This window comes from Apium graveolens, chromosome 7, assembly GCF_009905375.1.
Source record: "Apium graveolens cultivar Ventura chromosome 7, ASM990537v1, whole genome shotgun sequence".
Classification (NCBI taxonomy): domain Eukaryota; kingdom Viridiplantae; phylum Streptophyta; class Magnoliopsida; order Apiales; family Apiaceae; genus Apium; species Apium graveolens.
The window spans coordinates 187,356,847-187,379,179 of NC_133653.1; positions in this window are offsets into that span (position 1 = coordinate 187,356,847).

Here is a 22,333-nt window from a genome sequence, read left to right on the forward strand (position 1 = left end):
TATATATTGATATAATTTTCAAAACTATTAATCGAATAAGGTTTATTCGATAACCTTATTTTATTTAATGAATATTATTTTGAATATTCATTCGAGGACTTATGACTCCGCTTATTTTACTTAATGAATATTATTCTGAATATTCATTCGAGGACTTATGACTCCGCTTATTTTATTAGATAATATTATTTATTTTACTAAAGAATAATGTTTCGATAATCAAACTTATTTTCGATTATTCAAATAAAGATCATACTTTTGTATAAGTATATCTTTGGTTATTTAATATCCATTTCAAGTATGGGTTTTAAAACTTCTACTTCAATTATTTTTATAACCTTTATGGGAATATTATTTAAATAATAATATTCAGATATTTTCAAAAAATATATTGGGACTGATTTATTTTATTAAATCAGCATTACTCCAAACATTCTTAAAAATGTTTTCGAGTCTTCAAAATGATTTTAAAAGTTAGAGCGGATCCCAAAACTCATTTTTATATTTAAGATCTTCCTTTCAAAGGGGATTTAAATACTCGCTCAAAACCTGAGGGATCCGGCTCTGTGGTGTATTTATATTCACAACAAGGTTGTTGTTTTGATAAATGAATTGATTACTTACCCAACGTTCGGGAAGTAAGTCCATCTAATTGAGTCGGCATAAGCGATAGGCCGGGGTACGGTCTATCAAAGTGTAAGTGGCTGGGTGGCAGTCAATCAACGCGTAAGAGGCCGGGTGGCGTTCCAGCACAAGGTCCTAATGAGGCCAGGGTGATGACCGGTGGGGGATTCATCCATCTACTAGTAGAAAAGGTTACTTATTGGTATCTTTGCCTGACCAGCAAGATATCGGGTTTATGCCAAAATTCTTTTCTTTCCAAATTCATTGGATATTGCAACTCTGTTCATACTTTAAATGACAGAGGTTTTCAGGAAATGTATGAGAGATATATATGGATATATATATATATCGGGATTTAATGAAGTATCTCGTAACTTCATTTCATTCAATAATATTTCAAAGATTGAATATATTCAAGTCTTATCTTGTAGTCTCATCTATGTGATGAACTTTTGAAACTAATTATAACTTGAACGGTGGTAGTTCAAGTAGTATTCGGAAAAGATATAAGTATATTGGAGTATCTTGTAACTTCATCTTTTCAACTTATATCTAGTAAATGATTATCTTATGCATGACAAAGATTTTCAGATAAACGTTGAGACAAGGTTAGATATATGAGATCACCTTGCAATGATATTTTATACAGTTATAAACTGGAACTCTGTGTATATTATACATGTCAGAGGATTTCAAAGATTTGAGAAGTATATCTGTATATATATACTGAATATTTTGTGACTTCATCGCATTAAAATAACAAACTTGGTTCATTTCTTCTTGACCAAGACTTTCATGAATACTATGAGAATGCTCATATATTGTTAATTATAATACATATTATTTCAGTGGGCTTGTTGCTCACCATTGCTTTCTTCTTTCATCACACAACAATAGATAGACAAGATGAACAGGATCAAGCTCCCAATTCGGGAGCGGTTAGGAAACTTTCCGCAGTTTCCTGTAGGCGTTGATGCCGTTGTAGCTGAGGTAGGAACTACCAATAGGCTAGGCTTTCAACTTTTGTTGTACCAGACTTATGTATATTTATGAATTGTAATAATGACAAAGAATATATAAATTTATTCAGAAACCCTTTTAAGGTGTAATGACTTATAATTGTGGAATAAAATGACTTGTGTTATTTTTGGTATTCATCTCTGAGACTATAACTTGTGGTGTGTGTGTGTATATTATGGGGTCACGGTACGGAGTGGTTGGTTGTTTATTAAGATTAAGATTTGTTAAGGGAATTGGAACTCGTGACAACCCGGATCCCCGACCCCGGATTTGGGGGTGTTACAGTTATGTTCTGATAATAGTCAAGTTCTAATGTAAACTCTGATGCTTACGTGGCATTATTTATTTACTTGACTTATTTGTGGTAAATGCTGTAACGGTCATATTTTATCAGAATATATTTAAGTGAGATAAAAACAGTCATAATCATTTGTTTAGTGGGAAACGTGTTTTTCTCGAAAAACTGCATGTGCAAAATAATTACTGCTTATTTCTCATGCCCACTAACTACTGCTTTAACTATTTACTGATTGTTCACATGTTGCCAGGTGTAAATTGTCTGCCATGCTTCACAAATATAGTTGTTGTCGCGTGGGCTGTATAAATAAGAAAGTTAAAAGATTTTTTTAATCTTTTACCTTCTTTTCTCATTCTCTCATCTCTCTTATTTTCGCTCACCCACTAATATTCTCTGAAGCTCTATTTTCTCACAGGCATTTTATCAAAAACTTTATGTACACACTATTCTCACTTGATTTTTCACAAAAATGGCACCAAAATACATCATTTTCAATGGAGCTAAGTTTGTTCCTAACAACTACTTAGCTATTCTTAGCAAGGACGAAGCCCCATCAGATCTTCACTTCGTTCAGGACTTCCTTGCTAACAGTGAGATTGGGTATGCATTGACCCAATCTTAATCAATCTCAGGAACTCAAGTGCTGGAGTTCTGGAGGAGTGGTATGTATGATGATGGTGGTGCAAATGGGTCCCCTAGTATTATTTTCACAACATGGGAGGATGAACATGTGGTGACTGTGTCTACAGTTTGCCAAGCTCTACACTTGCCAGAAGACTGCACTTTTTCAACAGTTGAGGAGCCAGCTCTTCAACAGATGATGGCTAATCTGGGTTATGAAAAATCATTGTCCAAGCTGAGACAATTAAATAGACCCCACATCAGGAGGGAGTGGAGTTTCTTCTTTGACTGCATCACCAAGGCTTTTGCAAACAAGTGCTCCAATTTTGATGCAATCCATATCCTAAGTCAGCAAATTGGGTATACTCTAATTACTCAATCTCATTTTGATTATGCTAGTGTTGTACTAGGTTTCATAGGTGATAGGATGACAGAAGATAGAAATACAGTTTATTTTGCTAGATTTTGTCAGCTTTTATACAGTTTATGTTGCTCTGATGCACCCCAACTAGCAAGTGAGTTGATTAAACCTTTTAAACTTGCTAAAAGAGCTTTTACTGACTTATTATCTACTGATAATAAGAAGATTGTACTAAGACCCCTCCAAATTCCCATATATGTCAAACAAGTCTTAGTAAATTCTGATCCGGCCACCTATGATACTCAATATCCTGATGTACAACCAACCCAACCTCCATCAGCACCTACACAACCTACCACTTCTCAACCTCAACCAACTCAACCTACCATCAGAACATACTTCCAACCAGCACAATCCTCACAACAACAACCATCAGTACCTACCATCAGACCTTCATCCTCAAGGCCTAAAAGAGCAAAATCTGTTCCTAAATCTCCACCAAGGAGAAGAAGGATGATTCTAAGGGATGAATCAGATGATGAAGAAGCACAGGGTCATGCATCAGAACCTGTGCCTGTGGAAGCTGAATATATGGTTTTTCAGAAAGAAAAAGAAGCTGAAGGGTCAACCCATCAGATAAATACTGAAGCTGAGGGTTCTGATAATTTGAAGAGGAAAAGAACTGTAAGTTCTGATGTTACTCAGGGAACTTCTACACCATCTAGGAGATCTAAGAAATAGAGGGCAGGAAGGCACATGGCTCAACCTCCATCAGAGGATACCGAAGAAGCTGAGGAAGGGGATCAGGAATCTCTGATCTCAAAAGAACCAATTATCATTTAAGCCCTTCCAGAACCAAAAGACACTGTTATAGATATAGTGATCATACCTCATGTCTCTCCACTCAAAGCTACAGATAATGCTGAAGGATAAGACACAATTTCTGAAATAGATATTCACCTTAGCAATTCTCCTATCTTACAGGCTGAGATACCAACAACTCCTATTCTGGAGATAAATTCTGATGCTCAGAATTTAGATGAAGCTGGTATAGACTCTCCTTCTGTTACACACACTCTTGTGTTGTCAGAACATGATGGATTTTCTGCAAGTTCTGGAGAGTCAGCTCCAGTCAATGCTCCAATTCTTGGAAAGGAAGCATTAATCCAAAAGTTTGTTGAACAGGATGCTCTTATTCCATGGGAAGATACTCACAGAGGAGTGGAGTGGACCAAGAAGTGGAATGAAACTGATTTCATTCCAAGCTCTAAAGTTCTGACAGAGCACATTGCTAAGGCTGATGAGCTGATGACAAGTTCTGATTTCAAGACTCAACTCAAAGTCACAGCTCTATCTACTAAAACTCTTCAAGGTCTACACTCTCAAACTCATGCCAAGGTTGATAAACTTCTGGAGTCAGCTGAAAAGCTAGATATGACTCTCAAGTTAGACAAGTCAAGACTTATTAGACCTATACATGAAAAAGTTGAAGCAATTGAGAAGGTTCAGGAGAAGCAACAGGCCCAAATTACTGAGGTCCTGCAGAATCAAGCTTCTCGAAAAGCTCAACTGGATGAAATTCAATCTTTAGTAGAACTTCTTCTCTCTCTCCTACTACCTGATGATGCCAAAAAGGGGGAGAATGTAGTTAAGTCCAAATGCTCACCTACTCAAATACTGAAGAAGAAGGATGAAAAAGGTGATGACCAGGGAAACTCTGATAAGAGTAGAGGTCAAGGAAAAGTTCAATGAAAATTTTCATAGAAAGTAATTTCGGATGTTAGCAAATCTTCTACATAGAACAAGTCAAGTTCTGATGATATGAATGCTAAAAGTCTGATATCAAGTTCTAATAAGCAAAGTATGATGACAAAGCCTGATGTTCTGATTCAAGGTGGAAGTCAAGACTCTCAAAAGTTTCTGCAAACTCTGAAGCTCAAGGGAAAGTAGACTAATGTCTACTACAAAGATCCTAAAATTCAGACTCTTGATGAAGAGATTGCTAGAAGATTATTTCTAAAATATAATCGTGGAATGGATTTGGAAACTCTCAAGGCCTAAGGTAAAAGGCATTGTGATCAAGGAAAAGTCAAATTCTGAGGCTTCAAAGCCCATGACAAAGTCACAGTTTGATCCCAAAGATAAAGGGAAAGGAAAAGTTGATGAACCAGCAAAGCCACAGGAGATGAAAATTCCTCAAATCCTGATGAAACCAGTGTGCAAAATGGTTCAAGTATTTGATGATACTGCTGTTGAAGATGAAGATGTTCAAACTATGAAAAGAAGGAAGATAACTGAAGAATCCAAGACAACCTCTGACAAAGCTCAAGTTGTTCAGAGTGAGAAACAGCAAGCTACAGAAGAAACAGCAAATTCTGATCAAGTCATCAAGAAATCAATCTCTGACATTGCTCAAGTTGATTTAGACAAGATAAAAGTTGCTGATAAAAAGAAACTCCTATGGACAAATGTCAAACCATCAGATCCAAAGAAAAGCCAATTGTTATCTGATTTCATGACTATTGGATTAAAATCCAGAGAAGTAAGAGACATAGCTGGACTAGGTTCTAATGAAGCTAAGATCAAGCCAGGAGTTGAAGTGCTTACAAGAGATCCATTTTTGTTAACTGACAAACCTCTTGAAGATGTTACACAGAAACATCTTGATAAGGTTATCTCTATTCAAGTGGTATTGGATGCTCATGATAAGCATAATGTCAAAGAAAATCTGATTCTATTTCTTGAAGATGGAAGGACATATCAAATGTCAGAATCAGATGTGCTGAACAAATCCCTGAAAGAACTTCAATTCTTTGATTATCTTTTAGAGATAAAGTCCAATATTACCAAGAGATGGTCAAATTTCATTATGAAGACTATAAGAGATAAAGCAAGAATTTCTGTTTCAAGGGTTACATAATTCATTCCTAACATAGTTGAAGATGATGGAAGTGAAATTCCAATGAAGAAGGATTCTGCTAAACTTGAAGTGATTTTGAAAGAGAAATGTCTGTGCTACAATGAAGATTCTTCTCATCCAAGGATAATAAGTCTGGGTGATGGTTTAGAAAGAAACCATATCTCTGCACTAAGGACTGCAATCTACCAGATTGGAAGTCAAGATGAAGAGATGAAGCAAGTCAAAGCTACAATATCTCAAGTCCTGAGGAATAAAGAAGAAAAGCTGATATCAAACTTTGTCAAGAATCACTTTGGATTCAGATTGACTCAGTGAGATTGGTAAAAGCTACAAGGACTGTAAGTTGTAGTTAATTGTCTATTTAAACTCTCATTGCATTTGTACTTAAATATTTTTGACATCATCAAATCTATTAACTTGTATATTTTTCATAATTTACAAGTTGGGGGAGATTGTTAGATATATTTGAGATGTCATGTCTAATATGATTTGTGTTTAGTTTTCAGAATTTAACAACAGGACATATCAGGACTTACTGAAATCAGGACTTACTGAAGTCAGAATTTAATATCAGAACTTAAGGTGTCAGAAGATACATATCAGTACTTAAGTGCGGGAAGACTTTCAGATAAGGAATGCGGCTGATTTACAAGAGAGAAGATCTGACTAAAATAATAGAAGATATGAATGGAAAGAGTTAGAAGACTAGAAGACTTGTAGAAGATATCTGATTGATATATTTTAGGAGACAGAATTGTATTCTATATCAATTAGAATATATCTTGTAACTGTGTACTATATAAACACAGACTTAGGGTTTGCACTATATGTGTTATCATTATCGAGAAACATTATTCATTATAACCTAGCAGCTCTTAGTGATATTCTTTTATCACTGAGAGAGAACAACAGTTCATATTGTAACAGAGTTTATTGAATATACTTGATCTTTGTTACATACTTGTGTTTAAATCGATTTGATTGTGTAAACACTGTATTCAACCCCCTTCTACAGTGTTGTGTGACCTAACATACCCCCAAACTTGAATTGATGCTTGTCCTCAAGCATAAACAGACTCAAAGAACCAGAAACAAAAAAATGCATGAATTCAACTATATGAATGAAACGATCCCCAATAGAATAACTCAATCAACCAACAAGCAACATATCAACTAATACAGTTATTCGCATGAAGATCAATCAAATCATACAAATCAACTTACAAACTAGAGACGTGTGTGTGTGAAGATGCTTACAGATATACTATCGTAACTAGATCAATAATCATGACTCACTACTCATCAAGGCAATCGCAAGGTTATAAATAAAATAAAAAGCTAGACTCAAAATAACTTATAACACTTCAATTCTTATATTGGAGTTTTATATGAATTCATGCTTTTATTCACAACAAAACAACACAAGTATGTTTATTTGATCATGCAATGAGTGAGTTCCACAAAAGACTTATACAATAGCACCCATGTAGCGAGTGTTAGGTTAGCGGATCCCAGACCATAAAAGCCTTAGGTCACTAGGCACAAAGTCCCCTAAGAACTTAATATCTCGAGTACTAAAGAGCCCACTCGTGATCAATTATACATAACACTTATTCTTTTTTTTTCTCTTTTCATTTTTCTTTCACAATTTCTGAATGAGTGTGTTTCACTCCATCTCATTCAAGCCTAGACTACTCATAAAAATATGAGCCGGCTACTAGCCATTTGACACCTAGCCACACAACTAGCAATGAAATCCAATTTCTCCAATTTTTAAATAACAATATATTTTATTATTAAGAGAATACCCTAAATTTTAAATATAACAAGTGATTAAACCTCGACAAATCAAATAAACCATGATCATGATCTAGCACTCTAGCAACCTATAAGACTTAGTGAGATACAAGTGTCTCTAGCATGCAAATCAATCCAATAAGACTCAACATCACTAAATACGACATCACTACACTAGCATCAATATCACAAGTCAATCGGAAAATTTATCGAAGGGCCCATGTTATAATGCAAATGCATGAAACTACATGAACAAATTATCATAAAACTACCAAAATAGAAATAAAAAAAACTACATGGCAAAATATACAAACTACATGAACTAAACTATCATGCACATGCAACTATATGAGACTCACACAAACATATTCCTACAACTACTACCCCCAAACTTAAAATATTCATTGTCCTCAATGAAGGTAATAGTAAGGAATCAAACATACCTATTCTGAATCAGAATCCTCACCCTCAAGGGGTGGAGTGTCAGGTGTGTCAGGAGGCGGATACACAGAATCCTCACCAAAAACTGACCACTGAATGTCAACTCTGGTGGCTATAAAAGCAGTCCCAAGTGCCTGGGTGAGATCCTGTACAAAATGACTATGGATGCCGTGCATCGAATCCAACATCCTCGCAAGACGCCTATACTGTGTCAAACTTAAACTAGCTCTCATGTCCGCTCATGCTGCCTCCTGCTGCTGCTACGATGGTCCTCCTTCATCTCCTAACTGAGATCTCCATATAGTCCTGCTCGCCTGACCAGCAGCTGGCCTCCCACCAGGTAGGTGGTCAAAAGAATACCCAAGCCCCTTCAGACCGGGTTTTCCTCCATCCCATTCCTGCATCGTAGCCAAAGTAGTGCTATCGATCGAAGCACTCGGAATCTGCAACGGCTCATGTACGGGCCAATGCACACCAACTGCCATACGCAACTTTGTCACCACTGACGCATACGGAATAGACCATGTAGTGCTCCCCCTCAAGAACCTCAGAATCCCCTGGTATATCACCATCCCTAAATCTACATAATCACCCTGTAGAATGCCCCATAGCAGACGTGCACGCTCCACAGTAACCTCATGCACATGCGAAGATGGCATGATATTAGCGCATATAAAAGCGTTCCATGCACGGGCAAACCTGTTCATGCCAGACGGCGGGAACATAGAATACTCGGTGAATGTGCCCCTTTTGATCTTCCAATAAGTGTCGAGCCAGCATAGAATAGTAACAATAAGATCCATATCAAAGTCCTCTGGAGTCTTATCTTTCCAGGTATCCTGCCCCACCTTCCTCGCGGGCTGCTCAATCACACTCCTGATAGCCTCTGCACTATACTCCACCGTCCTCCCTCGCACCACAGTGAAGTCATTCTTCTCGGCCTTGGCATTCGCATAGAACTCCGAACCACACTCATAGGCACGGCAGCTAGTGCCTCGGAAAAAGGAACCCGGCCCATCTCCAAGATCATCTCCAAAAGCTTACCATCATTCGCAAATTGCAGGAAACCTCTCTCCTTAGCAATAGGCTGCGCGAGAAGACTCGCGTACTCCTCCTTATCCTCGGGAGTAGAAAACCTAGGCCTCACACCACTCAAAGTTGAAGAATCGGTGGCGCTACTATCGACTTGAGTTCTTTGTCTCTTGGGTGCCATGGAAATTGATTAGAGAGAATAAGAGTTGTGTTTGAGAGATAATTTGTATTTGAGAGTTTGTGAATTGGTGAAGAAGTTTGTGTATGGGGTGTGTGTATATATATGTGATGAAAAGAGAATTAGATATGGAATAGAAGTGGGATTTGATTATGGGAATAATGGGAGTAATCGGTTTGAAACAGGATTCTGAAATTCGGAGTAATGGGAGTAATATGTGTAGAAACAGGATTCTGAATTTCGGCCTCGGCACGGCCGCGCGCTATCACAGCCGGGGCGTGCTGCATTTCTGGAACCCCGGCCCGGCCGCGCCGAGGCCGGATTTCAGAATCTTGTTTCTACTACAATCCTAAAAGGGAAGGCTTCCAGATAATTGAGGGCTGCTATATATATTCATATTAGGTCGTTTTTAATAGATATCAAGTCAGAGACGGACCAGAGCGCAAGGAGAAGACAACAAGAGACCTTTAGCACAATATAACAAAGGCGAAGATGATCTAGTTTATTCTTGTGAATCTTTGTTTTGAGTTGTAATTTGGATCTTATTTATTGTTTTGGTGAACCTAAACTCTTATTTGTACTTGGTTTTATTTATTCGTATAAAGACTACATTTGCTATATCATGTTTTTATCGGAACCCACGTTGATGATGAGTCCGATTATGGGCTAATCGTTATCGTGGGGTTCTAGCGGATTTATTTATGGATTTCTTTAGTTAAATTGTTTGATGCCTTAGTATGTGGTGATTGTATGATATTCTAGTATTGGTTGTGCGTATTCGTCTTATGAGCGTCGTGAACTTATAAGATAGTATGTTAATTCTTAATGAAGCGAAAGTGAATTTAAGGATTTAGAACTTGCCATGCTAGCATAGGTTCATGTATGTGTCATGCATGATTCGTAGGTAATTTTAACCATCTTACTTGCCTTATGTAACCAAGATAGATAACTTGTGCTTAAACCATTATGTTGTCAAATTCTATAGACATATAGGGTCTCAATATAATTGGTGCCTATTTAGTTTATATCTCTTTTGTGGATGTCTGGTAGAATGGTACTCGTGCAACGAAAGTTGGCATTTATCAGTTTCGTATTATATGATTAGTGTCATCACCATTGCATGCTAAGGTTAAGAATAATAAGGCTATTGAATGAAGTATTTAATGAAGTTAGAATCCCATGTTTGTCATATATATATTAATTCAGTTAATCTTATTCTCGTAGTTATAATTGTTAGCGTAATTCTTAGTTATAAACAATCTCAATTTGTTATAGTCTTAGCATTGGATAATAACCATACATTGTTGCTTAGGTGCATAAATTAAATAGTTAACCAGTACAGTCTTTGTGGGAACGAACTAGAAAAGATTCTATACTACTTGTGAACTCGTATACTTGCGTGTATTATTAGTGCGTGTTTTGCGACTAATAAGTTTTTGGCGCCGCTGCCGGGGAAAAAACTCAGATTTCTTCTTAAATCTTGTTGCTTTGAGCCGACTTTCCATGAGCTTTTATTCCAACACCACCTAGACACCAAATTAGCACCAAAGCAATGCTAATTCACCTGATTACCTGAATAGTGCCTGAAATGTAAAAACACTAGAAAACACATTAAAACACATTAAAACACTTAACAACTTGAGTACAAATACACCAATTCAAAGCTTATTAGAGCATAATAAAGTTTCATAAATGCCACTCAACATGAACCCCTTGATTTATAGTTGGGCTTCCTTCTGAATCTAACATGACTAAATTTTGCAGCCATATATGCCATAGATTTGTCCTCCAACTGTTCAAGTTCTTCCTGAGTGTAGAACTCATTTTCATCCTCTGGCTCACCATGAGCAATTTCAGCTACGACAATTTCCTTGATTGTTGAAGAGCGTGCAACCTTGTCTTCTTGAGCTTCAGGTTCACGAGCTACAAGGGCAGTGCTTTTTGCAAGTGCCATACTCTTACTGTCAATAGAACCAGGTCCATAGATAATAGCTCTCTGCTCTTACTCCAGCTCATGTGTTCTTAGCTTTCCATAGATCACATCCAGGGACATAGTAACAAAATCTTCTTTTTCCCTGATTGATGTGTTCTTTTGTTCCAGGTGAACTGGGAGCGTCAGCATAAACTTTCTGTTAGACTCTCGTATAGGGTAAACTTTCCCTTGCAACTTTAATTCACTTAACAGTCTTGTATATCTCTCAAAAAGTGAAAACAGTGCTTCTCCGGGCTGAAGTTTGAATGCCTCATACTGAGTCGTCAGAATATCCATCCTGTTTTCTTTGAATTCTTCTGTACCTTCCATTAAAAGCTCAATGGTTTCCCACATATCTTTTGCACTATTACTTCCCAGAAGCTGATGACTCATATCTTTATGGGTCAATTCCACAATTATTAGTTGAAGACTTGTGTCCAGATTTATCAACTCCTTGTCAGTTTTCGTATATTTAGACGGATCCCTGGCAGTGGATGAGGAAGGAATTCTCACACCAGCTGTGGTTGTGGATTCAACAATTACTTCCATTGGAACATAAGGGTCATTCAGTAGTATCCAAATGTAAAGTGGATTCAAAGCTTTCATAAACAGCATCATCTTTTTCTTCCATAGGTTATAATTATCTCTATCGAATAGGGGAGCCTTTATACTTCCAATTCTTTGGTTGTTCATCATCTTGGCGGGATTAAATTATTTAAAGTTCAAAAATTTCAAGAATGAGAATTTTTGAAAATTATAAAATTCAAGAAATTTTCAAGAACTTATTTCTTTCTCCGGATCTTGATATGTATGTCAATCAACAAGCTCTGATACCAATTGTTAGTCGCAAAGTATCGTAGAAGGGGGATTGAATACGATACCTACAATCTTTTCGATTCGTTTACAAGTTCTTCTTTAAAAGTATGGAATCAAATTGAACACAAAATAATTCGAGGAATATATCATTTTATTAATATAGTCCTTGAGGTTGCTACAATCTAATCAATAAATTGATTAGCTACAATAAATTCAACAACATAACAATATGTTTACAAGCTTAATAAATGAGGTGCTTTAAAGGAGCTCCTATAAATACTCTGTTGAAATTTGAAGAAGATAACTGAAATGAATTCAATTTATTTAGCTGCTAATATAGTCTTTCAAATTCACTGGACAGGTGGCATTTCTGTGTCCACACAATGCTTTGATTTTTCTGCAAATAAATCACCAAATATCACAACTCTTCTATGGCGACCAGTAACCTTATATTGTTCTTTGGCGACTGTTAAAGCTCTATGGCGACCAGGTAAATCCCCATGGACTTGAAGTCCTATGACGACCAGGAAAAGCCCTATGACGACCAGGTGAATCCTTGTGGTCTTGAAGCCCTATGGCGACCAGGTAAATCCTTGTGGTCTCGAAGACCTATGGCGACCAGGTAACTACTGTGTCCTCTTCTATGTCGATCAGACTCTATGGCGACCACTGATGCCTTAGAGATTCTCTATGGCAACTACTATGGTGCCTTATAGTAATTCTCTATGGCGACCAGTTCTGTGACGACCATAGAGTCTACTTGCAGTAGTATACACTTCTATGGCGACCATAGTGAAGAATATTTTGCCTTATAATGTTTTTGCTTTTGTTTAACCATTCTTCATTGTATCAACATTTGCTTCTGTAACTGAATCATAATTCCTTCTTGAATACTGATGTTTGGTGCACTGGTCTGGTTCACAAACAATTAGCATTGAGAGAACCTAATTCAGTTTGTCTTGTATTTCCGAGCTGATACAGATTTGTGAATATCCATTGCGTCTTTCACTGAACCATTGATCTGTAACACTTGAAATCAATTCATCTAACTGATGCTTAAAGTCCTTTGATGTCTTATTCTTTATGGCTGCTTGAACATGTTAATAAACTTTTTCCCATGATCTATTTTGAGGACTTAATGAGTCAATTGCATCTTTTGGTTCTTTGTGTTTATCATGTCTTCATCTGTAGGGTTCATGTGCTTCACAGTTTAATATTGTTTATCTGTTTTTGTTTTCATGTTGAGTTATAATTCCTCGATTACATGTTACATTACATTATACTTTACAGGTACATACATTAATTTTTTTAGTTTATTGTTTCAAAAATATGTACTATAATGTCTTCTAAACTAAAGTTACCTGACAGATTCCACCAATGATGGTTCTTCTATTTTATGATCATATGCTTTCCAACGTGAATACAGTACATTGTGGAGATACTATTTTTCCAGTATCGTATAAAAAAGACACATGGTATTGGAAAAGTGAGAAAAATCTTCAAGAAATATAGTCTATAGAGACGTGATACCTTTTTAATCATGATTGATGGAAATCATGAAGCCAGGATGAGAATTTACAGGAGCAATGGGATGGAGGTGGAATATGATTTAATATCTTCAAGACTTAATATTACACCTGGACATTGGTTTATCAAAGATATGTGGAAATAAGAATATTCAAGTACTTTATAAGTTTTTACATAATTTAATATATCATTATAATAATATAATGAAGCATAATGTATCTTATTACTATAATTTCAGACATGGATGACATAGATTACACAAAAATAATATCAGAAGAAGGAGAAGAACTAAATAATGATATAATTGTCCAAATTAATGATGATAAAGATGGTCATGACAGTGAGACCGAATACAATCACATAGACAATCTTGATATTATTGATAATAGTGATGGAGATGACAATATCGAAGATGGACTTGAGGAAATGGGCGAAAACATTATTGGAGAAGTTGTATTTACTCTTATGAAATCTCATGTGGGTACACACTGTAACGGATTGGCAAGTTCTCAATTTATTGTTTTTAGTGTGGACAGTAGTGGAAGATTCTTAAATACCCAAAGTTATGAATTGGAAACAATAATTTTGCAGTACATTGATTGGACCCTGCATCCTATCATAGAAGATTTAGGCAAATTTGGAATATTGGAATTAACGTGACTAAAGGAAAGAGAAGGTTCTCGGCCAGCTGGAACAAATTTGTGCGGGAAAATTGACTGAAATTTAACGATGTAGTTGTTCTTAGTTTGTTGGCATATGAAGTAACTTTTGATATAGTAGTTGTTGAGTAGTATTTGGTAATCCTTCTTTATGATATGTTTTTTTACCATTTTGGCCTGATTTTGCTACTACTTAGTTGCAGTTTACTATTTTGATTCGGAATATTTGTCATCAGTCCTCCTTATAGTTTTTAAAGCAATGTACACTTGTCCTTATGCAATTTTGTTAACTGTTAAACTGCATTTTTTCCAAGATTTCAGACTGCTAAACCGCAGCATATTATCACTATGACTTGTCAACTATTTCCCCCATATTTATCCTATATATCATTCTTTCTATTCTGCATTACTTCTTGGTTTGTTAATTAACTCTCCAATCTTTAAGCCATGTTTAATACCTGCAACCAAGCACTGGTCAAGTTTTAGAGGAATGTGAAATTTGCAATGAGCGGTTCTGCCTCATGGAAGAAACGTAGCTGCAATTCTAGAGTAGGCCACGTGAATCACAATAATGCGTAAACTACATAGTCTGCAACAGAGTGTTTTCCAGATAAATGTCTTCCCACAACCATTGGAAGCATATACAAAAGCACGCCACTGGAATTATTTGCGACACTGCTGAGCATAGAAGTATATGCCTGAAGTTGGTCTTTGTTTAAACTTGTAAACAGCTTATCATGATTCTCTTGCTGCTGAGCTTGGTTGTAACCAAGATCTAACATAATTAGCCTATTCTCTAATTCATGTAAGAAACTGGCATCAGGAAAATAATAATGGCAAAATCCTTGAGGATCTTCCCAGCATCTTTGAATAATTTTTCTATTTATGCAGTAAATGGTAGATAGATAAATAAGAACTCTATAATAGGATAAGCGATATACAAATGTAGATTAGTTAAACAATAGTTGCTTGTAATTCTATAAAGGTGTTGATAAATTGATAAGGTACATGATTCATTGTTGCAGGCAAATTTTGGATGGTGGACCAAGGTCCATGTATCCACTCCGGAAATCTGTCATATTCCACATGGTCAGATGATTAGTTTGATTGTACTTCCTACAATAATTAAAATAAAAATAATCATTTTTAGATTTATTCGATTATATGTATATGTGAAATAATCCAAGCCAACATTCCTTTTGTTTCAATGTTAACTATGTCTGTAATATTTATGATTTAGGATGACAGACAATATGGAAAATAATTTTTGTCATTATGTCCTTATATTTAAAGGTTTTAAACCCAAACATATAAATATTATTTAGCAATCCTTTAGCTAATCACCCCAAATAATAATATTTATAGTTAGGTTTCCACGGTGCTCATATGAAGATGCTCCATGTTAGTGCAGGTTTCCACTGACAATATTTCACCGAAGAAGCTCCAACTGCTGATGAGGGTGATACTCTAGAAAAATGGGGGTTGTATGAGCAGTTAAATCTCACCATAGATTCCTCATATTATTTGTGGTACCTTATAGAGTAAATATTATCGTCTACTGATATTAATCATTATCGTGTCTTTTGAAACATCTATTTTAAACTAATTTTATGATCTTGCTCTGTTCACTCCATCATGAATATAACATCGAATGAATGGTTCCTCAAGCATGGAAAAGGTCATATTCTTACTATTATTTCATCTGGCCATACTTTGCAAATGTTCGTCAATGGACAACCATTAGGTAAATAGACTAATGTTGAGCTAATGATTTTTCCGAAGAACCTTCTTGCAAGATGTCAGATTCTACGATAACTTTCTTATTTCGACTGCCATAGTTTTATTTGAAGTGCATTAAGTGCTCCACAAATTTTGTAAATGAAAGAGATCTTAATATTTTTTTTTTAAAAAAGAGTTTACTCTTGTGTAGAAATGACTTGTTGTTAGTTCTTAACTTATTTACAGTGTTTCAGTGTTCATTAACTTACATAAACGTACCAACCATGAGCACTTATTTTAATCTGATCTTTAAATATTTGGCTTTTGTAGGATATGGTTGATGCACAAAATTTTACAATCTTTTTTTTGGTTAAGTTGGTGTTGGAATAAATTAGTTCCTCCTGGTTGTTGTCTCCTTTGCTTTTACTGTAGTAGAGTTTTGTTTTTATCAATTTTTAGTAATCTAATAGTATAGTATCTGTTCCAGTAGAATATCCAACATCTATTCTTTGGTGTTGATTGCACATATTTCCAGTAGTATCAAAGTAGACACTTACTTGATCATCATGGTTATATTAAGATCATCAAATATATATGTTAAAACTATTACTTGATCATCATATTAGATAATTAATTTATATCAAATTTGATAATTACGTTGATAGATGAGTGAACTCGTATGACTAATCTTCCCAAAGTGAGACATCCAAAGTTAAAGTACATATGGTTATAACTTATAAGAGCCTGTCCAATGGGAGAAATCTTTAGTTAAAAATTTTTGCGCGGCAACCATTAAATATAATATGTATAAACTTTGACACTCCGACCATACAAAACCCCTGAATCAAAAGAGTCATTACAATAATAGCCATTAAATTTGTCGAATCTCTTGATTTTGTTTTAAAGCAAAAATGCAAAATATGGAAACATTACACTTAAAATTGTATGGGCAATAATAATAAAAATGGATTGGTACGACTAAAATGACAAAAAACTGGAAATGCCATGATCACCCTATGCATTCAAAACAAAGATCCAGGCGAAAATGGACATCTACCTCTCCTAAAAAATAAACAAATAGGTGTAATTAGAATTCAGGTTTATCACTGAACTATATATTAGAAAAGTGTCAAGTTTATCACTTTTATATATGGTAAAATAATAACAAACTACTTACCAGTTTTATTTTCTTGCTGGTAGACCTAGCAGATCCTGGAGTATGTCCATGGTCCGTAATTTATACCACATCAGACTGTAAAAATATAGGCGCTGAATCATCAATTGTGAATGATATGAGATACAAAAAATAAAAGTTTAAGGATCATATGATGAAATCAGAGCATTACAATAAGACTTACATTTACTGATTTTGAAATTTTAGAGGCCACCGTATTCGTAAACATGGAAGATGTGGAGCCATTAGTATCATAAGCATCAATTGCATTGTAAATTGAACTATTGAGGATGATGTTATCATCATTGAGCTGAATTCGGAGTGTAATCTCTTTCCATGCAAGCCTTAATATGCGGAGGATATATTCCTGAATCTTAAAAAATAATTGATTCTGACAAATAAATTTATTACAAAATAGAAATTAAAACCTGAATTTAAAACAAAGATACCATAATAACAAATTGGCACACCTCGAAACCCTCGGTAATAAGTTCTGTTACTGTTTTACCCACCAGTCGTTTTGCAGCACGGGCATAGAGGACGAAACTAAACGCTTATGAAGAGTCTTCTGTAAGTAGAAAAATCTTGAACCTAAACATTAAAAAAAATTAAGAACTTATGTGATTTTTTGAAGTTTCATATAACTGTAAACTGGTTTAGTTTACAATTATACAACCTTTTTTTAGGAACATGATTGTTTTGATTGCATGTGGAGCATTTACATTTTCCTTCTAGTTTTGTGACTTCTCTAGAGCAATCCATCTTGCTGCGGCTATGGTAGCATCAGCAGACACTGTAATATCCGGGATATATCGTGTAATTATTTTTGCTATTATATAATTATTATGTGTGTTCAGTATCTATTCTGTAAGCTAATTGTTAAGTGTTATCTGTACTTGAATATTCAAAAATAATATTAATTGAGTATTTTAATTTTTATATGTCCAAAATAAAATATAGATAATTGTCATATCTTCCTAATTATTTTTATGTTGGTTTATGGATTTATAAGAATCATATGAAATTTCTAAAATCTTTTTCCGGGTAATTAAAATCTATTTTATAAAAACGGGAACCAACCGACGTCAGCCGTTGTTACGTTTTTGGAACCCGAAACTCTTTCGAGAACTCCTTCCTAACATAATTGTAATATTCCGAGCATATTCCATGTTTCGACTTTTTCGATCCGGCTTACGGTTTGTCCTGCGCGGGTCCCGGCGCAATATTTTCGATACAATATTCGTTTCGGTAAATCAATAAAACCCGTATTTTCGATAAACGGGAGCTTTTTATTAAACTATCCCAATTATCACTTCGTAATACGTGTAACCAGGCGCTGAGACCAAGACCGCAGTACAAATTGTACTGATTTGGATAATTATCCCAAAAACCGATACCGTTTGGATCAGTTTTTACAAATAAACGTACCGTTTTATATCCGGAATGATCCAACGGGATACAAATTTTCCGTAATTATAAATAGCCTTTTACCGTATTATTTCGTATCAAAATCATTTGCAGATAGTTAATTATATAATTTTCAGAGAAAAGCCCTAATTTCCTAAAACTGTTCTAAGAATCAAACAGCAAAATGAAGGCGTTACCGATCTCTGTTTTCAAAGCTTGAGTAACCAAAACGAAGGATTTGAAGTGTTCTATCATATTCTGAGCTTTGTTTCACTGCAGAAATCAAGGTTATTTTTCTAAAAATTTATTTATTTTCGAATTTATTTTATTAAAAATATGAATTTTTGTTCAGATGATTGTTTGTATGATTTGATGATTGCATGTTGTAGAGCTTGTTTTCCTGATGATTTTCATATGTCATACGTCTGATTTGGAGTTCAATAACATGTTCAAATTTGAGTTTAATTTTCGAATTTCAAAATTAGGGTTTATAACCCGTATGAATGTTCTTAATTGAAATTTGGGGGTTTCTTATTTTGTGATAGATTGATGTTGTGTTATAGTGGGTTGTGTTCTATGTGAAATTTGCAATCTAGTCATATAAGTTTCATGAACCAACGAGGTCTGTAGAGAAGGGAGTTGTGTTTTGAAGTTTTCCGATGTTCGCCGGAAACTGGAAAACTTCACGGCCAAATTCTGGCCAACTCAGGGATTGTTAGGATGAATTGATTGCATGGTTGTGTTCCTGATGTTGTGTAGATGTGATCTGGAGGTGTTGGTGGGGTGAGGACGCCGGGAACGTGTTCTCCGGCGAACCCGACTGTTTTCCGGCGAAGAGCTGGAAAATTACAGTTTAGTACCCCAACTTTTTAAAACGATGCAGTTAGGTCCCTGAAGTTTCCAGACTTTGCAAATTTAGGATTCCTGTTCATAAAATGTTTAAAAATCATATTTCCTATTTATTTTTATTATAAAAATTCATTTTTAAATTCTGAAAATTCTAAAAATTATTATTTTAATTCCGAAAATTATTTTTAATTCACAAATAAATCTAAATTAATTAGTTAATTAATTTCAGTTAATTTATAATTGATTAATTGGTCAATTAATTCGAAAATTAATTGATTAATTGATTTAATTAATTATTAATTGATTTTAATTAATTATTTAATTAGATTTAATTATTTAAAAATGATTTAAAAATTCTGAAAAATAGTTTCGAGCTTTAAAATATTATTCTAAATTATTTCCAAGGCTCGATAATTATTCTAAAATTATTTCGGAGCCAGAATGGGCCAACCGAACCCTGTTTATTAACCCGAAATTGATCCAACGACCCGTTTTAATTCCGAAAAATGTTTTAAAAATCATTTTAAATACCAGAAAGCCTATTTATGACCCGAGACTTCTTTATAAATAATATATCATTGATTACGTGATGTATTATGTGCTATATGTGACTTGTTAATTGACTATCGGTCTATATATTCGGTGTTTACTTGATTATTGCATAACTTTCAATCCGTTAATCGGATTTGGGTAAAACGAAGGGTAAATAGAAGTATGTGTTGAATAGAATTCCATGAGTAAATTATTGATAGATACTTATGATATGTGAGCAGAAGAGGCAAGATGTAGGAAAGGGAAACAGGTAGTTGAGGAATAAAACGATTGTGATTGGAAGCGAGTGCAGTGTAGTAACCTAATACCAGGCAAGTGTTCTAAACTTTCTCGAGATATTGTAGTACTTGATAATCCTGTGATATTGCAAGTGCTTTGAAGCACAGAAACCTAAATCCTGATTTCAGTTATTGTTCTTGAGCCATGAATCATATTCTTTCTAATCTATTGATTATTGTATACCCAAACAAGAACCACAAATCTACTATACTACTCCACAAATACATACAAACTAAATACCAGACACTGAAATGAACTATTATATACTCAACCCAGGGTATCTTATACTTTGAAAGACCAAATCCTTGAAACCTTGAAACGTTGATTCCTTTGTTATCCAATTCTTTCATTACCCAGCATCCAAGCTTTTAAATTACCTTATTGATCCTTACAAGGATTGAAACCCTTTCATTGTTAAACATTTATTGTTGTTAATGATTTTGGTTATTACTTATTATTGCATATTCTGTTATTATGTTAGAATTGGATTGTTTTTATAAAATTGTGGACCAGATTCATGGTCAGACCATATAATGGTCAAGTTAGGCCAATGTGTGCCTTGGATCCAGTAGTTAGAGCAATGTTGTGTGCCTTGCTCGAGGTTAGTGCGTGACTGATCAGTAGCCTAACCTTGGTTTTTAAATTAAAAGTATAATATCCAATTCTAAATCATAATCCATTGTTCACTTGATATCATAAACATATTCACCTGATGATCATTATTCTCAGTTTTGTCATTGTGACTTGCTGAGCTAGTTAGCTCATTTGTTCGATGTTGTTTACATTCTTTCCAGTTAAAAAGGAACCAGTTGGTAAAGAGGATCCCCAGTCCAGCGCGAGAGCTAGGGGTTCAGGTTGAGAAAGCTGAGCTAGTAGGCTTCTTTTGGAATAATTTAAGTTTGTAAAAGTTTGTAATAATGTTTAATACTCAGTTTGAGTTTGAATAGTTGGGATTTAAACGGTTTGTAATATATTAGTGTGTTTGGCTTGTGTGCATACTTTAACCTGTTGCGGTCCGTGGTGGTTGATAAGTAGGGTCACTGCATATATTATTATTATCTTTATTATTGTTATAAGCAGGTTATAATTAAGGTGTGTGTGGACCCCAAACTTCTGACCCGGGTTTGGAGGGCGCCACAGGTTTGGTATCAGAGCTACAGGTTATAAGTCACTGACACAAGCCTAGGTTGACGGGAATGGGTAGAGGGATAGGATTAGAAGTAAGGTATAGGATGATAGAACGTCGAGAGGTTGAGTGTTATGGTATAACCGGTATTAGTATAGTTTGCGTCGTGGTACGAAATTCTTATATTGCGATATGATTTCAGATAGTAGAGATGGCCGACTCTTTTATTCCCGTATCAGCTGATCACTCAGAGCCTTCAGTTGGAGCACCAGCATCGGATCCACATCCTGTGATTCCACCAGCATTGGCTATTCTACCTCCACCGGTGTTGCAGCCCGTACCATTGCAGGCTATTCCACCTCTAGGCATGAGGCCACCTGTTAGAGGACCCCCACCTGCTGATTCAGGCTTTACTAGTCATTCAATCACAGGAGTACCTTTCCAGTTCTCTTCCTATCCTATCCCATATCATCAGTTTGAGGCTTGCCTTATGGAGCAGCGATTCCTACAGGGTCAGATCCAGGAGTTATTGCATATCATGCGTACCAGAGAGATGGGGAGTGGTGAGAGGTGACTTACGGAGAGGCTTCAGGCATTTCGTAGAGCAGCTGCTGTGAGGATTGCTGAGGCTACACATGAGGACATCACCCCTGATTTCCTAGTGGAGTGGGCTAAGTGGGTTCTAGAGGAGCTTGAGGAGATAGGAGGTCCAGATTTGCCATGAGTTAGAAATTCTGAGATGGAGATGCTGAGCAGCGTTGTTATGGTTATGTAGTATGGACAGTAGTGTGTAGTGTGTATCAGTAGACTTTTGAGTTGTATTTATAGACTAGCGATGCTGACTAGTGAGTAGGTTGTTGTACCCTTTTTGATTTTACTTTCGAAGCGTCTTTACGCTTGTACTACCTAAAACTTTTGATCCATATATCAGTACCTTTTCTTTTCCAACATTGTCATTTAC